Raw genomic sequence first — 19831 nt, 5'->3', positions numbered from 1 at the left:
GTTGTCTAAAAGCAATTACCTATTCCTTGCCAAAAAATAACACCAACACTGAGAATTTGCATGTAGAGTATCTGTACCCAACCAGTTACCACTGCCAGATCTTCCCTTGCTCATCACTGTGTTACAGGTATTCACATTTTGTTGCTGGAACACTCAGAATGGATGCACAAGGGATTTCCACATGAACGTATGAAGTGTCCATATGTGAATGTCACTGCAGATCTGAGACAATATTTCCTAAAAGTTCTCACAACCATGACTCATTCATGGCCTCCTTTCTCCAAGGTTACAACTGTTTTCTGCAGTGTTGTTTCTGCTGAACCTCTCAAACAAAGGATTTGAGAGCAGCTCTGCCTGGATCAGCCCATCCCAGGGAGTATCCTCCCCTTACACTGAGTGCATGTTTACTCACACAGAGTTCTAATGTCAGCTTTATTTAGAGTAATTGCAGTTTTATCATGAGTTAAATCACATTTAGAAATAGAATGCCACAACAATGCTGTGTACTCAGTTTTTGTTTCAGAAATAAAAATCCAAGTTTAACTTCAGTGTGAAATTTAATTCCTCCTCTCTGATAGTATCTCTGATCATATCTGCAGGTGTTAATTACTCTTTTAATAACACCAAAACTAACTACATTAATGCTAACAGTAGGAACATGGATTACAGCAGCTTATTACCAAGGTCCCGAAGTATAAAGACATACCTTGTCCCCTTTTACTCCTCCAAAAAAGACTGGTTAAAACCAGCACAGTGTCCAATACCCTGAAGACTTTATTAACTCAGGCCTGCAGTGTTAAATAAGTCAGGTACCAGATCAGACAGAATTAGATTAGACAAATTAATCAGTGGAGGATGCATTGTACAATATCCAGTTCAACCTGCCTGCAATTATATTACATTTAGAATTTAGGGACAAGTTTCAGTCTTTAATGACAAATTCACTTTTTTCGTCACATGTCAGAAGTTAACTGGCAATGTACTTCAGTGGAAACACTAAAAAAGGAAAAAACAATTGCTGCACTGTATTAGCATATTAGGCAGCTTGATAGTCTGGGATTCCCAAGGCATAAAATATATTGAAACACACTTGCAAATTTGATCTGTTTAGAACCTTGCTGCTTTATCTGTAGTTCAGCTTATTTAAATTGCACCTTCACTTGTGCTACCACATTTTTGACAAGAAATATTTCAACAATATCTTTTAGGAAAGTTTTGCCTCAAAGTACCCACTTCCCACCTTTTCTCCTGACGACTGCATTGTCTAATGGATCTGGGGCTATTCTAGATTGAAATCTTTAATAATCTTTTCATTCACCAAGATCCTTTACTCTAGGCTCTCCAATGATTATTTTTGTGCAACTTTCAATTAAGATCAATAGCACAACTAACCATGATACTTCTTTAAAAGTGTGAAAATGAGAAATGGAACAAGATCCACTACAAGCCAAGCCCAAACCCAAACATAAGTGCAGTATTCTCCCTCTTTCAACTCTTCTCCCACTGTCAAATATTATATATTTTAGACACAAACTCAGAAGAACTGACAACATACTCAAAACTATTTGAGGTTGGACATGGCACCTGCAGTTCCACCCCAATCTTTGAGCAGGGGATGCTGCAACAGAACTCTCAGGAGTAGGTTCTGTTGATTATGAACATCTCCAAGAACTCTCCCAGCTGTCTCTGCCAGTGCTCCCAAAACCTTACAGCAGAAGAGATATTTCCTATGTAATGTATGTAAAGAATTTGAGCCAGAAATCATAACTGTCACTGAGGATAATGGGCTTTTCTAAATGAAATCTATTTTTTTGGTAGGTAGTAACAAGTTTTCATTCTAAAAGAACAGCTGTGCAAAAGAAATCTAGGTCATGAAGATTCCATTATTTTCTATGAAAGAAAATGTCAAAGGAATTTTTCCCTCAGTATAAGTGAATTTTTAGCATTTAGAAAAATCAATACGATAAATCAACAGCACAGTTTAAAGCTTTCACTATCCAAAAGAACAAAAAAAAAATGTTTATTGTTTCTCCTCACAGAAATATTCCCCCTTTCTAAAATAAAATTTGATTATAATTGACAGAATTTTGTCAAGTACTGAAACTTTATCAGAACTTAAGCTTTAACCACATATGTTGAAAATCACTATTTTCCAATCACCCTCCAACCAGGAGCAAACAACATAGTAAGAAGCTGGGCATCACCCACCTCCCACTCTGCAGTAGGAGATGACAGCACATCCAAAATTAACTTAGCTTGTTTTTGGTGTCCAAATACAAGATCCTTCACATACTGCATGCACTGACTCAAATCAATGAATCAAAGTCTCCCTCAGAGTCTAAACAACTGTTCCTCTTGGCTAAATTCTGCAACAATTCTCACTGAGAATTTATTTTAGCCGTGTTCCTTCAAACCTAAGAGGCAAAATACATGAACATGCATTACTATCACCAAAGCATTCCAGAAAGGGAACAAAGAATCCAAATATATCTGTTTGGCTCTGTCTCTAAAAGCCATGGGATTTGGAGAGAAGATCATGATGCAAGGTTAAAGTTAACAAATATTGATGAGAGATGCAGTGTAATGTGATGTCTGCTAGGGGTAGAATTACAGAGGAGTACAATTTCATAATATTTGGGGGAAGAAAAGACCTACAGGTGTTGAAATAAATAAAAAAATAATCTAGCTCTACAGTTTTATTATTCTCCCTGTCTTGCTCTTAGCTTCAGAAATCAGTGCCTCAATTTTTATTAAAGATGATAAAACAGGGTTTGCATAGTCTCAAGAAGGCAATGACATGAGAAGCAGGATCTGTATTACACACATTTGTATGGATGGATTGGACCCAACAAATGAATTAGCTCAATCCAGCTCTTCACAGCTAGCACAGAATCTTGTTTTGGATTAATTTTCAGGCAGGAGAACTGTTTCACTCAGAAGATGAAGTGCTTTGGAATGAGTTTGAATGAGATAGTTAGAAACATCACATCTAATCTTTTTTTAAATCACACACATTTAAACTGCCACAGCCAAAGAGCCTGTTCACATTCTGCTTTCAACCACACTAGTAAAAAACCAAGGGAAAAATATCATAAAAACCTTATCTGCTCTGTGATCTTTTGGGAACTGAATAATAATAATACTTAACGGTGATATAGCACTTTACTTCTTCAAAGCACTGCATAACCATTAACTGAAAAAATAATCTGACAACAATAACTCATCTGCCTCCCATCTGCCAGTAGCACTGCACTCCAAATGAGAGCATTACTCAGTCCAACCAACACCAACTTTCTTATTTTGTTTCTCAGATTTAACTGGTACATTTCCTGTGTGGGGCAAGAGGGGCCTCGAGGGCAGCAGCAGTGACAGGAGCCCTTGAGAGGCCACAGGTGACAAAGTGCTGCTGCAGCTCAGGGGATGCTCAGGGTCAGCTCACCCCACAGGAGCTGTGGCCAAGGTCACTGTAGGGTGAGATTTGCTTATTCAATACAGAAGAAACTGTTAGTGCTGGTAAATGAATTAAAATCAAACCAAAGCTCACAGAATTCTTCAACTGCCAGCTAAGCACAGATTTATTGAATAACTAGGAAATTCCTCTGTCTTTGGGAGGGATGTGGAAGGCACAGAATGGTCTAGGAACAGAGAACTACTGAGTTTTCATGATTCTTCCTCTCAAAAATTTGCAATTTAAAATTGTAAATGCAACATTTCCACACAGATTGACTTAATGTATGACAAATATATCAGGTAACATTAACTATTACTGCATTCAGTTTGGGACAGGTAGGGTGAAGCAGTAATTTATTACTAACTGGCTACTTCTAAATCACCTTATCCATTTTTCACATATACATCCTAAAAAATTACTGTATAGAAATGAAAACCATGACAGGTAATCCAGAGCATTCCAGAGGTCACTTTCTCAAAAATGCTCCCAGAGATAGAAAATACACAGAAAAAGGATCCCTGATAATATCTGCTCGTGAAAGCAGCTGCAGCAAAGCAGATACACAAAATAAAGAATTTTCAGATTTGATCCCCACCTATTTATTCCTTCATTTATATCTTTTATATAAACACCTGCAACTGTGCTGTGTATTCTAGGTATTATGAAAATAAATCCTTTATTTGCATTTTACCTTAATCTGGCTTGAATCAAGGGAACTTCAAGGTAACTTTCCAAAAAGGACATATCTCCTAAAGGCAGAGCAAGTAAAAAAAACAGAACACAGGGATTCCTTTACAAGGGCTTCTCAGCACACTCTCCAAAAGAGTAAAATCATTTGTCCAAGACAGTCAGGCTGGTTTGACAATGACCACTGCAGGGTCAAAAGAAAATCACCTTTCAGTTAGTTAGGTATAATCTGTGGAACATTCCATCTTTCTGCTGGGATACAGCAGAGCTCACCTCACTGTCAGATCTATGTAGCAAACACCACCAGAGGTGTCATATTCACAGCAAATCCAGCCACTGGCAGCTTTACCAGGCAGTTTTCAAATCCCATTCACTCCAAAAATGTTTTTATTCACAACTTATTTGCATAGCCCAATTTAATTTGGGCTTCATATGCTGTAAATGTTAGCAAAATTATAAATTTTAAGCATTAGTTATCTAGCAAATAAACTTTTAGATATGCCTCAGACCATCTAGTGAAGGTACAGAAAACACCATTCCTTTAGGGAGCACTCACAAGGCAGCTTATCTGAGGCTCACTAAATTATGGGCCCCAGTACCTTTGGGAGGCACAAGTTATCACATGCAGTCACAGACAGACACACAGGCCTTTCTTCTTTTAATGAATCTACATTTTGTGGTGTACATTATAGTTTCTATATCAGCTTGTATTCTGCTGAAGAAGCCACTTGGCTGTGCATAAAATCAAACTTAGCACCACCTTACAGAAATGAAGTTATCAACATTAGAAGTCCATTTACCATCTTTTGAGAAAAGGGCACAAGCTTTTCAGTTCTCTTTGTCATAATTAATTATAAAGCATTAAAGAAATTAACACCATGTGGATTAAAAAAAACTAAAAAGCAAAGATGACAATTTCTTTGTTCACAAATTACAGTGAGTTTTTAAATTATTATTTAAAGGAATGACTTTTTTTCCTCTCTTAACGGACTAATGCAATAAAATCTAGTTAGAAAGCTGCTCTTTCCTCTTTCTTCTCTTCAAGTCTGTCTGTAATTATTTCCCTCTGTTGCTGGCAGCTCCTCCAGGCTGCAGAACCACAAAGTAATCCAACATCACATTTCCATGGGGTCATAAACCCTGACTAGATGACACTTAACCCAAATGGCCAGTTCGCTAAGGAAGGGTCACAAAAAGACATTTATAATTCATGACTAGCATGTTTGAATGCATTTCAAACATTGTTTATACCCTCTGGCAGTTTCACAGCTCTTCACAGCAAAGCTTTACTTCTGTAAATACCTGCAGTTTCACTGAGGACAGCTCCTCTCCAAGGTGCCTGCATTCTGCAGCTGCCCCCAAACAGTATTTGCACAATGAACTCGCTTACTGTAGCAAGTCTATGCCTTTTAGCAGTAATGAACCCCAGTACTCATCTCTTGTAGAGCTATAAAAGGGTGATTTTGTCATTGGACAGCCTTGTCCTTGTGTGAAGTCACAATAATATAAACTTCCTCCATTCCATAAATCAGCTTCTTCATGATCTTGTCCACTTAGCTCATTGATCCACAAATGCAGGACTCCATTTTTGTCCTTTAAGACTGCTGTGCCAGCTTGAGCACTTTTTCCACAGGAAAAAAACCCAAAAACCAAAACACTCAAAAAAACCACCTCAGTAAGAAATCAGATTGTTCTTTCTTGCATGGTACCTAACAATAAGCAGCCTATATAACAGTGCAGCAGAGACTAGAGGAGAGAAACTAAATTCAGATTGAGATTCAGCAGCAAGGTTTGTTTTCCTCATCTCCCATTACTTCTCTAGCTGGCACTTAACAAAAAAAACTTTTGAATTAGGACAATCCCAAAACTAGCAGAAAACAATGCAAAATTACCTTATTGAGAAAAGAAATTTCACAATGTTGTTTCTTCCTATTACTTCCTTTAGCAGAGTACCTTTAGAAACATTCTCAGAGATGTGACTTAGCTAGGAATAGAAGAAGAAACCAAAGGACAGAGTTTTGCCAAGATGCACAAAGCATAGCTGTGTAAGAAGAGAGTTGGAACTCTGTTGGACAGCAGTAAACTTCAATGACACTGGTGTGTACCCAGAGCAATCTGAAGTGGAAGTGCATGCAGATTTAGGAAAGATTTAGTTTAGATTTAAGCAACAATTTTGTTTATGATGAGATAGTCTCACTGTCATCCTCTAATCTCTTTCCATTAACATCTCCTCTCTGTTCCTGGTAAAATCTAGCTCTATACATGCTTTGCACATATATCACACCCCAAAATCAGATTAAGAGATCCACATTTTTCTGTAGAATGTGTATTAATAATTCTTACTCACAAAGAACATGTGTCGATTCTGTACACCACACTTGTCCAGGAAAGAAGCATCTTTGGGTCATGACTAAAATCAGATTAATTATTTCTGCTCTTACCCATTACCAACCAAATCAGAGCTGTATTTACCTATCCCTCAGAATACTATTACTGTTGCCTACCCTCTTCCTCATGAGTTGCAAGTCTAATAATAACCTCACACATAAAAGAAAAACATATCTAAAGCACACAAACCCTCTACATAGGGTTCTACATAGAGGAAAACATTAAATTAAACCTCATCTTTTTTTTTTAGACATTTGTATTCCCCACATTTAATTAAATACAATTAATTAAATTAAAATACAGCTACTTTTTGGGCCCAAAGTCCTTGCCAGCAACCTCTCAGATTTAAGTGCCTCAGTCTGCAGAATTATTCCCAACAAGCACACACATGGAAAAACTCCCTGGAGAAGCACCAAGTATTGGTACAACCCAGTGTTGCTTATCTTCCCTTCAATTTTATCCTCTTAAGTTGTGCTGTTTGAAGCAAAATCAATTCAAGTTGCTTTGGTTACTCTCATTTTCAAAGTCTGAACCATTACCTGAAGCACTGCTGCACTGACTTAGCTGCACTCAGATCTATTTCAGGCCTTAGTGAATAATTCTGTGCCATTCATATTGCATTATACTCAGCAGTGTTGTACTTTCCAGTTAGTTGTTTAGGCACTGGCATGTTTATTTGTCCATGACAAAACTGGAAGAAATTAACTGTATTTTTGTTTACCAAAGGGCATAGGTAAAGAATTCATTTTACTTCTTTCGGCATTTAAATTCTAGAGAAACTGAGTAAATAACTTCATTCCTCTATTGGTAAAGAGGAAACACATCTGCTAATGAAGGATCAGCTGAGGTTTTTCCATAAGAATGCACTTCCCACACAGAAACCTGGCATTTCTCTTTCCAAAATCTTTTTATTAATAAACAATTGACAAAATATTTTTGGTTGAAAGCTGGACTAAAATTCTGAAAAGAAATCAGTAGACATTGAAAAGCCATGGTGCAGCATATCCATGGATAGAATGGTTCTCAGTTCAGCCAATTTGAATTTGTGTGCTTTAGTACTTTGTGTGGGTCTGGACGTGATGGAAATATCACATTTGGAGCAGTTTTGTTTCTCAATAACCATGGTCTCTGTGAAAAGAAAAAAACCTTCATTACAAAAAAACCTCAAAAATCATGATGGGGAAGAATGGAATCTGTCAAAAACCAAGTAGCTGCAGTCATTTTTCTCCGCTAGGACAGCATCAGCTGGAGCCAACAGCGAGTGCTCCCACCTGCCCAGCACTGCAGGAGCTCTGTCCTCCCCTGGCCTCAGCAGCACCATCCCTCTCCAACATATTGCTTGCAGCAGTTTTGTTAACACTGTCTGGAGGAACTCAGTATAGAGCAGTCATCCTTAGTATTCAGCCTTCTTAAGCAAAGCAGTGCCCTTCATGTAACAGCTTTTCCCCCAGGAATATCACTAAGGAAAATCCAGGTAAGGAAAATGACAAGTGAAAACCTTGTTAAAAATTTAAATTCCCTAACAAATGTTCATATTTGTATGCCCATTTTCTTGGGCTTTAAAAAGAGCTGCATTTAGAAGCAGCTTAGATATAAATCAGGTGGAGTGAATTGAAGGAATAATTAATAAATTTTTAAAAATATCCGAGCTCCAGTTTTTTGTGTAACTATCCTGCATCCTCAGGCAGCCTGACAGAAACCCCCTCTAAGAGGGGGGTTCTGTGGATGAAGGTCAAAAGTAAAGCTTTCCAACAATGTACCAGCCTGCTGGAGGGCTGTAATTAGTTACCTGAAATCTTATTCTTGCATATTTTCACCCACTCGTCAACAAATGAAGCAAATTTCATATGCAGCTATTGGTCTTTTCCAATAGCTTTCAGGAACTCTAAAGCTCTTTTTTGAATGTCAGTATTATTTTTGGCTATGTGACCCAGTGCAGGAAAGGATAAGGGTGTGTAGGGGGCAGAGGAAACTCACAGGGGCAGAAGGCACAATTTGGCCACCGTGATGTTTAGACCATTCAGCTGCTTTAAAACCACATCAAACATTCCAGATGCTTTAACAACACTCAAGAATGTTGATGGTCAACAAGATTGGAACCCATAAATCAGCCCATGGCTACAATATGAAGACTGGTGGTTGCAAACACATCAAGGGAATTCAGGGATGAGGAGCCAACTCATTATAGTGACAAACAGCACCCAGATGCAGGAACGTCTGCTCTCAGAGCCAGACACCTGCCCTTGCAGGCACTCCCTGCTCTCAGCACACAGGCTGGGAGAGGACAGCTGTGCTGGTACCTTGGGACAGGGACAGATGATGGCTCAGCCAGCCAAAGCATGAGCCCAGCTCAGCCTGGTGGCACCTGCACCCTCCAGTGCAGGGCAGACTGGTCCCACATCCTACAGCAACAAAGGTGACAATTATCTTATATGATGACAAAAAAAAAGGCAGCAAAACTAATTTCCTCTTCTTAATTTCCACAATAATTTGATCAGCTATCGATTTAACGGGGCTCCAACTTTAACTAGATCACAGCAAGGAAAAATCCTTATGGATAAAAAATATGAAATTCAGGAGCATAGAAGCAGAGCAATGTGCAAGCAGCAAAGCTGAAATGCAGTCTTTGGATGGGCTCAAGCAGAAGGCCAGATAAAACACAGTGTCCGAGAATGTTAAAGAGAGATATAGCCCAGAGGCCCTGCCCAGAGCTCTTTCAGAGGGCTTGGGAGCTGCTGACAGGGCTGTTGTCAGGGAAGATACTGCATTACAGACAAATGGGGAGATGTGGAGGGTCAGCAAGAGATATTAATTAAAAGGTTGATGAAAAAAATAAACTGCAGACATTAGAACATCCATTCTTTAAGGGATTACATGATTTAACTAGATGTGCAAGCCCTCGTTTTAGGATCTACTGAAGGGTAGAAATAACACATGAGTAATCATAACATTAAATTAATGGAGTGTTTTCCTCAGACTCCTTTGACTATTCATGAAGCCGAGGCTCACTGTCTTGCTGTCCAAACTAGATGTCCTAAATAAGGCAAATACCTCAGGCAATACATTATTTGTGCTCCAGCTAGATGTTTTAGCAAGTAATTTTGAAGAGATTTGCTTAAAAATTATGGTATTACAAGCAAAAAACCCACAGGAGAATATGAGACCAGCTGCAGTGACTTAAGTAGCATAACAGCTGCTTGAGTTATTCACAAGAATTCATTCGAAACTGGAAGGAAGTTTTCAGTCCATGTATTTTCAAGGATTTAGCTCAGGCCCCAAAGGGCAGAAGTTCATTTAGGAATGGGACATTACAGTAACAGGCATGAATAAGAGGCCTCTTTAGATTACAAGGACAAGTCTTAATGGTAAACTAAGGGTCTCTAAGCTGACTGTCAAAGCACATAATCAATTTAAGTACCCAAACAGCAATTAATGTAAAGCTTGTTTCAATAATGAATTGACCCAGCTGGGCCAGTTACCTTAAAAACAGCAAGTCAAAGGTATTATTTATCAGATTATGTATGCAAACATCATCAAAGAGGACACTGATGTGAGGGCACTGTGGTCCCTGCCGTGGTGAGGCAGGTGGCAGCACTGAAGGGACCCTGAATGAGCACTGCCTCTGCTTGTCCCCACACCATTCACTTCCAGGGACAGCTTTCAGTGAGGAGTTGAGCTTTAAGTTCCCAAATCTATTCAAAACCACTACTTAAAATTGAATTGTCATTTTTTTAATGGAACCAAGCTGTGCTTTCTCCCTCCCCTCCCTTCATAAATGTCAAAACAAACCCAGCTGGTTTGCTCATTTACAATAGAGAAGCTTTTGCCATGGACAGACATTGCATAGCTATGGTTCAAGGGTAGGGCACTATCTAGATAGCTGTCAGATCCAGAGACAAAAGGCTTCATAAGGCTTTTGTTACCATAGCAAAAAAAGCTGCAAATGCAAGAAATGAAACTCTTCTGATGGCATTTCCCCAAAATTAGCAATGACAGCTGCCCATGTATCACAGAAAGCAGAAAAACACAAAGCTAATCTGCAAATACAATTACAACATTTTTGATATTTAAATGTGAAGCTTAAGCTGTAATGAACCAAATTAATTACAGATTGCCAGGTATAACAGAGCCACTCAATTTATTTCTAATTGCTCTATCAAAGTTTTTTACTCTGAAATTAATGTCAAGGTACATCATCCAGGCCTGAGCACTTTGTAGGTCTGCATCTTCAGAACCCACAAAAAGCATTCCTCATAAACACTTTTCTATAAATCATCGTGCTTCACATAAACACAGCCACAGAGGATTAAGTTACATGTCTGTTACTGTAGTTCTTCAAAATGGACTAATAAACTAAATGCTTTTTAAAACCTGATTACTTTGAAAATGTACTATCAAGTATACATGCAACAGCAAAAACTTTTGCCCCTGTAGCAAACTCAAAAAATTCCCATTCAACCTATAGTCTCATTTTCCAGAGTAAATCTGCCCATTGGGCTCATGGTAAAGCCTAAACCTAAAGTAATATTATAAATGGCTCCACCGAGCTTGCAGCAAATTATGAGTTTTATAGGTGTAAGGGGAAAGGAGGTTTTATGGTAACACTAAAATGACTAGTGCAAAACACTATAAAGCTTCCTGCTGCTTGACAAAGAAGTGCTCCATATTTAAGAGGCAAAAAAGGTGTGTGAAAATCTATATAAAACAATGGAAATGGTTTCTCTAAGTAGTTGGACATCCTTAGATGTGCATTTCTTAATCCAGTTACAAGCTAATAAAAAACAAAAAGCCTCCAAATTGTTTCCTGCCTTTGTTCTCACATGCACAACACGAGCAGTATGAGAAATGCAGCACCTCTTGTACAGTTTGAACATTCTAATACAGAGCTCCAGCTTCAAACTTAGAAGGAAAATGTTTTGGTTTGCCCAAAACCTCTTACATAAGCAAAACTGAACATGCTTTCATAGTCAAATGGTGATTATTCCTTAAACATCCTTTAAACCATAACTGACCACTACCTAGAGGATGGTTGATTAAAGTCCTTGGGGATGAAAATTATACCCTGGTGCTTTGAAAGAAGTCCTCTCCTTACAGCGACACATTTTTTAAACCAGACTCCACAGAGAATTCTAGTTCTGCAGCAGTTTACTGGCAACCTAAGCAAGTTGGGTCCAATTACACAATTTTGAAGGTGACAATTTGGTATTTGTATTCTTAAGTTGTTTTCTAACATGTCAACAATTTTGCAGAAATTTGATCAGCAGACCTGCAAGGGAAATATGCTCCCTATCTTACAAAGATTTATGATGTCGAGTTCTCATAATTCAATACATGATGAAAAATAATCTTATTAAACAAAGAATTTTATATTTTTTCTTATTGTGATGAACTATCAGTATCATGCTTTATCAATCATACAATAGAGTTGATGAGAGCTTTTGTGCTGTACCCAAGTTTTAGCCTTAATAAATGGCTATTAATATCTCCTATAAAAAATGACCATATGAGGAGAAGCTCTTCCAATTTTGCATCCTGATGCAGAATAAATGCCTTGGAACTAAGAGCTGCTCAGTGCTGATTCAACCACTGCTAGTTCCATTGGCAATAATCTCATCCTTCAAACACTGGCAGTGATTGCTGCCTGACAAATGTCATGCTTACTAGTAGGTTTGTTTGGGACCTTCATGCATCTTATTGAAAATCACCATTTAAACAAGAACAAAAAAGGAAAACAGAAAATTAATTAACTCTCGGACAAAAGTGCAATATTTCAGGCCACTTTGAAGATTCATTTTATCCACATTGCAAGACCATGTACAGTGTGCATGCAGAAACCAGCATGTGGAAAGTACTGTCCATCTGAAGCAGCAGGTATGACTTTATTTTGCTTTTAGTATTACTTTTAATATTTTTACTCCCAGGTTTCAGTTTCACATTCTATGTTTACAGTTCATTGCTACTCTTCTACCAGATTTTGTACAGCTCCTTCACTTTTAAAACAGTTAGAACAGTATTGACAGTTATTTAAACAATATCCATCTTCTTTAACAACTAACCAGCTGACTGAAATGATAGGTTCCTCTTTCTCATATCAAAAGCTGGATGTAAGACAGGCTTAAGGAGTACAGCTGCAGAACAGCAAACATTAAACCTTGTGGAGCATCAAGAATTAACAAAATGTGCTTTGATATTGCTCATCATAGAACTGCAGCACATTGACTCAAAAAGTGGGAAAATATCCTGGCACTTAAACAAGTATAGTCAAATTCATTGATTTCCAATCTCTGTGTTACAAGTGACAGGATAAAGACAAGTATGACACAAAAATAAGAACAAGTTCACATTTTCAGAACGAAGCTGTACCACAACTCCACGTTCTTAGCAAGATACATCCACTGGGTTAAGATTGTGGTAGAAGATGCTAGAAAAAAAATTAAATGACTGGACAGTCAAGGGGTATTTGCAATTGGTTCTTGTAATATTCAGGGCTGAAAAACTGCACAAAATTGGTTTCTGTCTAACTGCAAGACAGTGTCATATAGAGAACTGCCCAGAGATTTCATCAGTATCTGCTTCTGACTCTTTGTTTTAGACACTATTTTTCTCTACTAAGAATAAAAATTACATTAAAAACTTTTACTTGTTTTTTCTTTTTATTCTATTTTATTTATTAAAACTATTTCCTTTTCATTGAAAAAATATTAACAGGGAACTACTTTTACCTATGGCTTTTTGAAGAAAGACCAACATGGGAGATCAGACCACTTAGAGAAATTGAACTAAAGCTTGAATCAAGCAGCTGCCTACAGCATGGTCAAATTGGTTCTAGTAATCTAAAGTTCCAGATCTCATAGGGTTGTGGAAACAAGAAATTCCTATCAAAAGAATGTGCTTTAAACGAGGCAGAAAGCCATGGCAGTGAAATGTTGTCTTTGTGCTTGCTTTGGTTTCTGACTGGTTGTTAATTATGAGATGCAGCAGTGCAACTGCTAACTCTTGTTGTCTGGGGGAGTTATTGTACATAACAACACTAATCAGGAAAAGTAAAGATTAATTCCTTACTATGATGTGTTTCTATCAACATTGTGTCTCTTGGAAGGGAGCTTTCTACTCTTTAGGATGCATCACACATTTTGTTAGTGTAACTCCTGGGGATTAAAAAATGCTTGTATCAGGATAGAAGTAGTGGACATAACTAATCTTATAATAACTGAACGTATTGGGCAAAATAATAATTTTTTTCCACAGAAATCACCTACAAAAGTGAAAAAAAATTAGATATCTCTATGAAGAGAGATTAATAGAGATGTATTTAAAGTAATTAGCATTACAGTCTCTCCCAAGCACTTAAATGATCACAAGCCAAGCACAAAAGCAGTAAACAAACCACCAAGTTGAGCTATTCACTCAGCTTTCCACAGGAGCTCTGATCTCAAGCACTAAAGACATTTTCCTTACAAAGACTCTTGCTATCAAACCTTGCAGTATTTACATGCACTAAATGGATAAGAAATCATACACCAATTTAATGTTTTTTTAAAAAGAAACAAAACCCAAAATAACAAACACAACAGTTAAGATTCAAAGAAAGAATCCCTTGAAAAGTGTATTTTACCATCTCTTTGTTTGAGGCTCTGCATTCATACCTTAGCAAACACCCAAAGCAAGAAAATGATACTTGCTCAGTCACAAAGAAATCTGTTGCCATGGGAAACCCAAAGATATCAACTCAGGAATTGATAGCAGGAGTAAATGAAAACCCACTTTCAGACATACAAAGAAAGTACAAATCAACACACAGGGCTATGCAGCAATTGTGATTTAATCCTAATTTAGGCAAGGGTATGTGGTTTTGATGATGGAAGCTGTATCTGCAGTTGACACTTTTTGTTTTAACTTAATATCCTTCACAGACTCCCCTGTTCTGCTAATCTAGAGTGACATAAATAGACCTGCATGTTCACCCCAGCGTACATTTTTCATGAAATGCCCTTCCCACAGGTCCCAGTGGGCTCAGCAAAATAGAAAGCAAAATAATCGAGAAGAAATTCATCCTTGTATAGAATATCATATTAAACTTCTTTTTAAGATCTAACAAGTTACCTTCCTGAAAACCTAGAGTCTCCCCTCAAACAGAATTCAAGTACAAACTCCTAAGCACTCACCAGCTGATAACAGCTCATCTCAAGTGATTCATAACTCACTTCAAAAATTTGTTCTAGGCGTTAACTTGAGCAAATCTAATTTCAACAAAATTTTGCTGACAAAGCACCAAAGTTAAATAATTTGTAACTTGCTAATGACAAATGAGATGGAATGCACTCATATCAGTGTAATAGCTTCATAATATACTCAATATCCAGAGGAGTAACACTTTGTTATTAATCAATAATTCATCAGCTGTGGTATTGTATTGGTATTTAAATTTCTACTAAAACTTCTGAGTTGAACAAAAGCTTAGGATGTTCTGTTCAGCTTTGAAAAAAATTGCTGCATTGATTAATGAAAAAAAATGCAGCAGCAAAGTGTTTTGCTTCAATCTGAGTTCAGACTTTAAGGTATCCCAGAAAACACAATCTCAATAGGTAAATGCATCAAGGTTGTTACTGGTGAGAACAAGATCATTATTCAGCGCTGCAATTCAGATGAGTCAAATACTCTGAGCTCGTTTCAGATCAGTATGCATTTTTCTAGTACAATAATTCATATTCCTCAGAGAAATTGTGCCTCAGGCTCTCATACAGTCTTCACCAAATTAAAAAAAAATAAATTACGATGCCTCCTAAAATTCCAATTTTGTGCTATGATTTTCCATGTTTTTGACTATTGTCACTGGCACCTAAAGGTAGAGGTTCACAAGCATTATCTTGTCATTGGCTGCTGCTCACACCGCCAAGTGGCTCACAAAACTCTCAGATGAGATTTTGTTTACTTGTTTAGTGCATATTCTCAGGGGTCCATAGCATGTACATAAATACTTTGATGTGTCACTCTGTAGAGGCTGCTCATGAGAGAGTAACTTCAGATGATAAATATTTATCTTAACACTATTAGTAATTAGACAGTAATTTAGACTCATTATTGTGGCAGTCCTCCAATATTATTCTTGAGCTCAAAGAGAAAACACGAGCACTCTGCTGTGGCATTCACCCACTCCTGTTTAATGGCCAGAGAACAAATCTGTAGGTTCCTTATTCACCTACAGGCTTCCTGGCATACTTAGACCAACAACCCCTGCCTTTAGCAAGGTGGCAAAAAGTGTTAAGATTAGGTAGAACTTGCTCTTTCAAGAAAACTGTGCCCTGCAAGACAGATTTTCACAGGAACGAATTTACAGTCTAGACCACTTTGATTTCTACTTGTTTGCAAAAGTCACCAAATGTTGCACTCTCTCTAAACAAATCACTCCCCTGGGAGGAGCAGAGTCACTGTAGCACAAGCTGAAGTTACCTCATCTCAAAATAAATAAAGAACATGCATTGAGGGGTTGCCCCGAGCAAAAGTGACAGTAAGCGTGCAAAACCAAAAATCTTTGAGCATCCAATCTAATGAACGCATTTTCAGGTCTGCCCTGTAATGCCATGCTGGCTGGTAGCTGAAAAGTTTTGCTTGCAGCTTGCATTTCAAAACATGTCCAAATAATCTACTTGACAGATAATGAAACCTCTTGCAATTACCTTTAGCTTGAAGCAGAGTTCTTCAGCTATCATTTTCATATTGATTTGTGATGAAGTTAATTATGTTTTCCTGCAAGTTGGAACCCACAGCCAAAACCAAAGTCTAATCAAACCACCTGGGACTAAGATAGTGGTAAAAGAACCCTTAAAATACAGAACAGAATAAAATTACTCCTGGTCTTTGACAGAATGACTTGGCTCCCTGTGGGGGATAAGGGTTAAATCTCATCACAAACAGCCAGAAGCCCTTGCAGGCCACTAACAAGGGTGGGGGATTACCAGGAGCTCCACATCTGTTATTGACAATGCTGATGAGCCTAATTGGAAACACACAGCTGATCCCCCTGCAGCAGCAGGGGAGAGAAACAAATAAAGAGCGCAAAGGTGGATAAGACAGTTTGAGCAATGCACTACCCAGAGTGGCTCTGGATAAGCTGCTCTTGCACACCAGAGCTCACCAGCCCCTCCAGCAGAAAAGTATCCTGGGCTGGGGCTCTGCTGCAGGTTGAGCATTGGTGCAATAACAGAGTTCTGGCAGACAAAGAGCGCATACAAACAATAAACAACAGCAAGACTGCTCCAGGAAGGCACTTTCTGGTAGAACAAACATGCCCTACCTGCCCCCCACAAAATAATCTACTAAAGAATTACAGTTCTGGCTTCTCAGCAAAATCCTAGAGTCTCTGACACCACTTTTTGTATTAAGCTTATTATTACAGTATTTGTTTAAACAACAACAAAAAAAACCCTACCTGATTTTACATTTAATTTCTGATCTATTTTGAGTATATTCTAACAGTTAAAGTATGCTCAAAGCAGGATATTCTTGTTCATTAAATATAAATAAATAAATAACCCCCTTAATATATAAATAAATAAATAAATAATAAATTTATTTATAAATAATATATAATAATAATATATATATATAATATAAATATAAATAATATTAATATAATATATATTATAATATAATATATAATATAAATAAAATTTATATATAATATAAATATATATAATATAATAATATTAATAAATAAATAAATAAATAACCCCCCATAAATATAACCCCCTTCCAGCATGAATTGGCTTTGAACAGGGCTTACTTTCTGCAGTTCAATGACCAAGTTGTTACAGCATTATAGAAATAATCTCAAGAGTCAGGAGCAAATAAAAATCATGTCATCAGGCCTAATATAATAAAATTACAAACTGACCTTTTCTCTTATCACTTGTTGCAAATACAGGATGTTATTCAAAGAATTTTATTAAAAAGGTGTCCCCTTGCAAATACTGCTCTACAAAACTGGATTCCCTTCCTTCAAGCCTCTTTCCCCAGCAAGATCCCGGTTGCCAAGACATGAAGTCCATGAACTACTCTTAATTAAAGCACAATTAGAATGCTGATTCCACATGCCAGAAATATGCCAAAAGGAGAGCCAAAGTGTGCAATTAGCAAGCAACTGCAGCTACAGAGAGCCTTCAGAAAAAGCAAATCCAGGTGGAAGGTGTGAGCCCACCCTGAGTACAGCTCCCCCCTGCACTCTCAGACTGGCTCTGGCCACCAGTGACACCCACGGTGACCTCAGTTTCCTAATTGCTTGCAATGTGTTTGAAAGCCATTGGAAGAACTCTGGAGACTTTTTTTTAGGCTTTTCATTAACTTGTGAGATCAATACCTTCTCTCTCTGTACATAGAGAATAAAAGGAACAAATTAGGACAAACTAAACCGGCTTTGAAACATTCTTGGGATTTTCCCAGCCTTGATATGTACCAAGTTATATCTGTTTTGGGACAGACTCTGTCATTTCTCTGTCATTTAATTTACTCCCCTTTTGACTAAAGGTAGCCATTAGAAAGAAGAGTCAGGATTTTGGTACCATAACCCACCTTAATAGTGACAATTATAAAAATCTATCCAAACACTATTATAGACAGTTTGCCCAGGCATCTGCCTCAGTTGAAGTCACCAAGTGTGCAGCAAGAGTACAATGATTCATTTTTCTTCAGCAATCAATGAAATTTTCAAGCAATGATACTGTTTTCTGTTACTATGAAATTTCAAGATGACTGCCTGGTTAGAAATTATAAAAATATCAACATTAGGAAAGGTAGATGTATTAAATGTGCTTTTCTCCAAGGGTTATCAAGAGCTAACAAGGAACTTATTCAATAGAGGCTCTATGATTTAACATGTACTCTGGCAGATCCTTCAATTCTTTCCAGTCTTCTTTTTATACATACTTCTCTCATTCAAAAGTTTATTCACAAATTTTGCGAGTTCATAACTATTATTCTTCCAGGTGGCATTTGTCAACACATCTCAGAGCGCTAAACTGCTACAAGATCTGTTGCACCATTTGTGATTAGGAATGCCTTATGCCAAACACCTCAAAAATGCCCATATCAAACGTAGAAATTTATTTAATATGCAGCTGAGGTTTTTTCACTTCATATCGAAACAAGTTACTTTTGCAAAACAAACACAAAATTATTTTTCCTTGATGTTCAGCTGGTGGCCAGAATTAAAACAGCATTTGGAGTGTTTGCTGAAAGGTGTCTGCAGACTTAGTACCCATACCATGAGCCTGGTGTCCCACTGCAAGTGTTCCTCAGATGTCACCTAGAGCTTTGCATGCTTCTCAAGTCTACAAGCCCTTTAGGTCCCTGTGCAGGTACATGAATAATATTTCCAAGCAGGACACATCAATTCAGCATTCAAACCTTCAGTTTAAACAGGCTTCTCCTCTGGATACAGAAGGCTCTGGATACTCTCATTCTGTTTATTCTGCCATGCCTTGAACTGAATACCTTGCCATTTCATGGGCATTACTAAAGATTTGTTTTACATGATCAGGAAATAAGTTTTAAATATGTGTTATGCATTAAATATCACATATATTCAGCAGGAAAGGAAAAACATTTCTGGATTAGAGTAATTTTACAGACTCTGGTTTCTAATAAATTTTCACAGCTACCCTAAACAACATTACCAAGTTCCAGTTTATTGTCAAGCTTGTGCACAACAACCCTCAGTGACATGTCAAATCTTTACCAAGGCAGCTGAACTCCTAAAACTCTCCTCATTGGCAGGAAACTTGTCAGATTAAATTGCTGCCTCTTGTCAGGTAAAGATGTATGATCTGATAACCCCCTGCTGCTGATGACACAAACAGTCCTTTCACTTTAGATGTATTATGAATCTCTAGTGTTTCTTATTGTAAGCAGAGATGTATCTTGTGGTGAGAGGAAATATTCCTTGCTGACCACTTCCATCATGGTTTATTATAAATATAGACACAGGAGCACAAAAGTCCTAAATTTTTTAAATTGCTTTGCTTGGTTTTTGCTTTTTTTCCAGGGTATTTGTTTATCTGTCTAGAGAATCAAAAAATAAAAGTATTTTTATTGTCTCTTGTGTTTTAAGTACTGTTTCCATAGAGTTGTCCAGATGCACATTTACTATTTCAAAAAGCTTGAGCAGGGAATTTGGACCCTTCCAGCCTTACCCATTCTGTGATTACTGTGCATTCCTGCTCTCTTTACTACACCCTGGAAGCAGTATTTTGCTAGAAACAATTACCTGTTCCTTTTGTGGATCCTTGATTACACCCAAGATCTGAGGAA

The 19831-nt window shown here is 37.5% G+C and overlaps 1 long non-coding RNA gene across 1 annotated transcript in view; it reads right to left on the bottom strand.

Moving 5' to 3' along the window:
- Window positions 1–16442, bottom strand: part of LOC148182963 (uncharacterized) — a 30351-nt gene extending 13909 nt beyond the window's left edge. The window contains exon 1 of the long non-coding RNA XR_015773993.1: window positions 16204–16442. This is a non-coding gene — a long non-coding RNA (uncharacterized LOC148182963). The remainder of the gene's footprint in view (window positions 1–16203) is intronic.
- Window positions 16443–19831: the final 3389 nt, after the last annotated feature.

The sequence above is a fragment of the Pseudopodoces humilis genome, chromosome 17, assembly GCF_049639895.1.
Source record: "Pseudopodoces humilis isolate 2021_Gansu_Grassland_sample_001 chromosome 17, ASM4963989v1, whole genome shotgun sequence".
Taxonomy (NCBI): Eukaryota; Metazoa; Chordata; class Aves; order Passeriformes; family Paridae; genus Pseudopodoces; species Pseudopodoces humilis.
The sequence above is the reverse complement of the archived record's forward strand: the minus strand, read 5'-3'. Positions and strand labels throughout refer to the sequence as shown.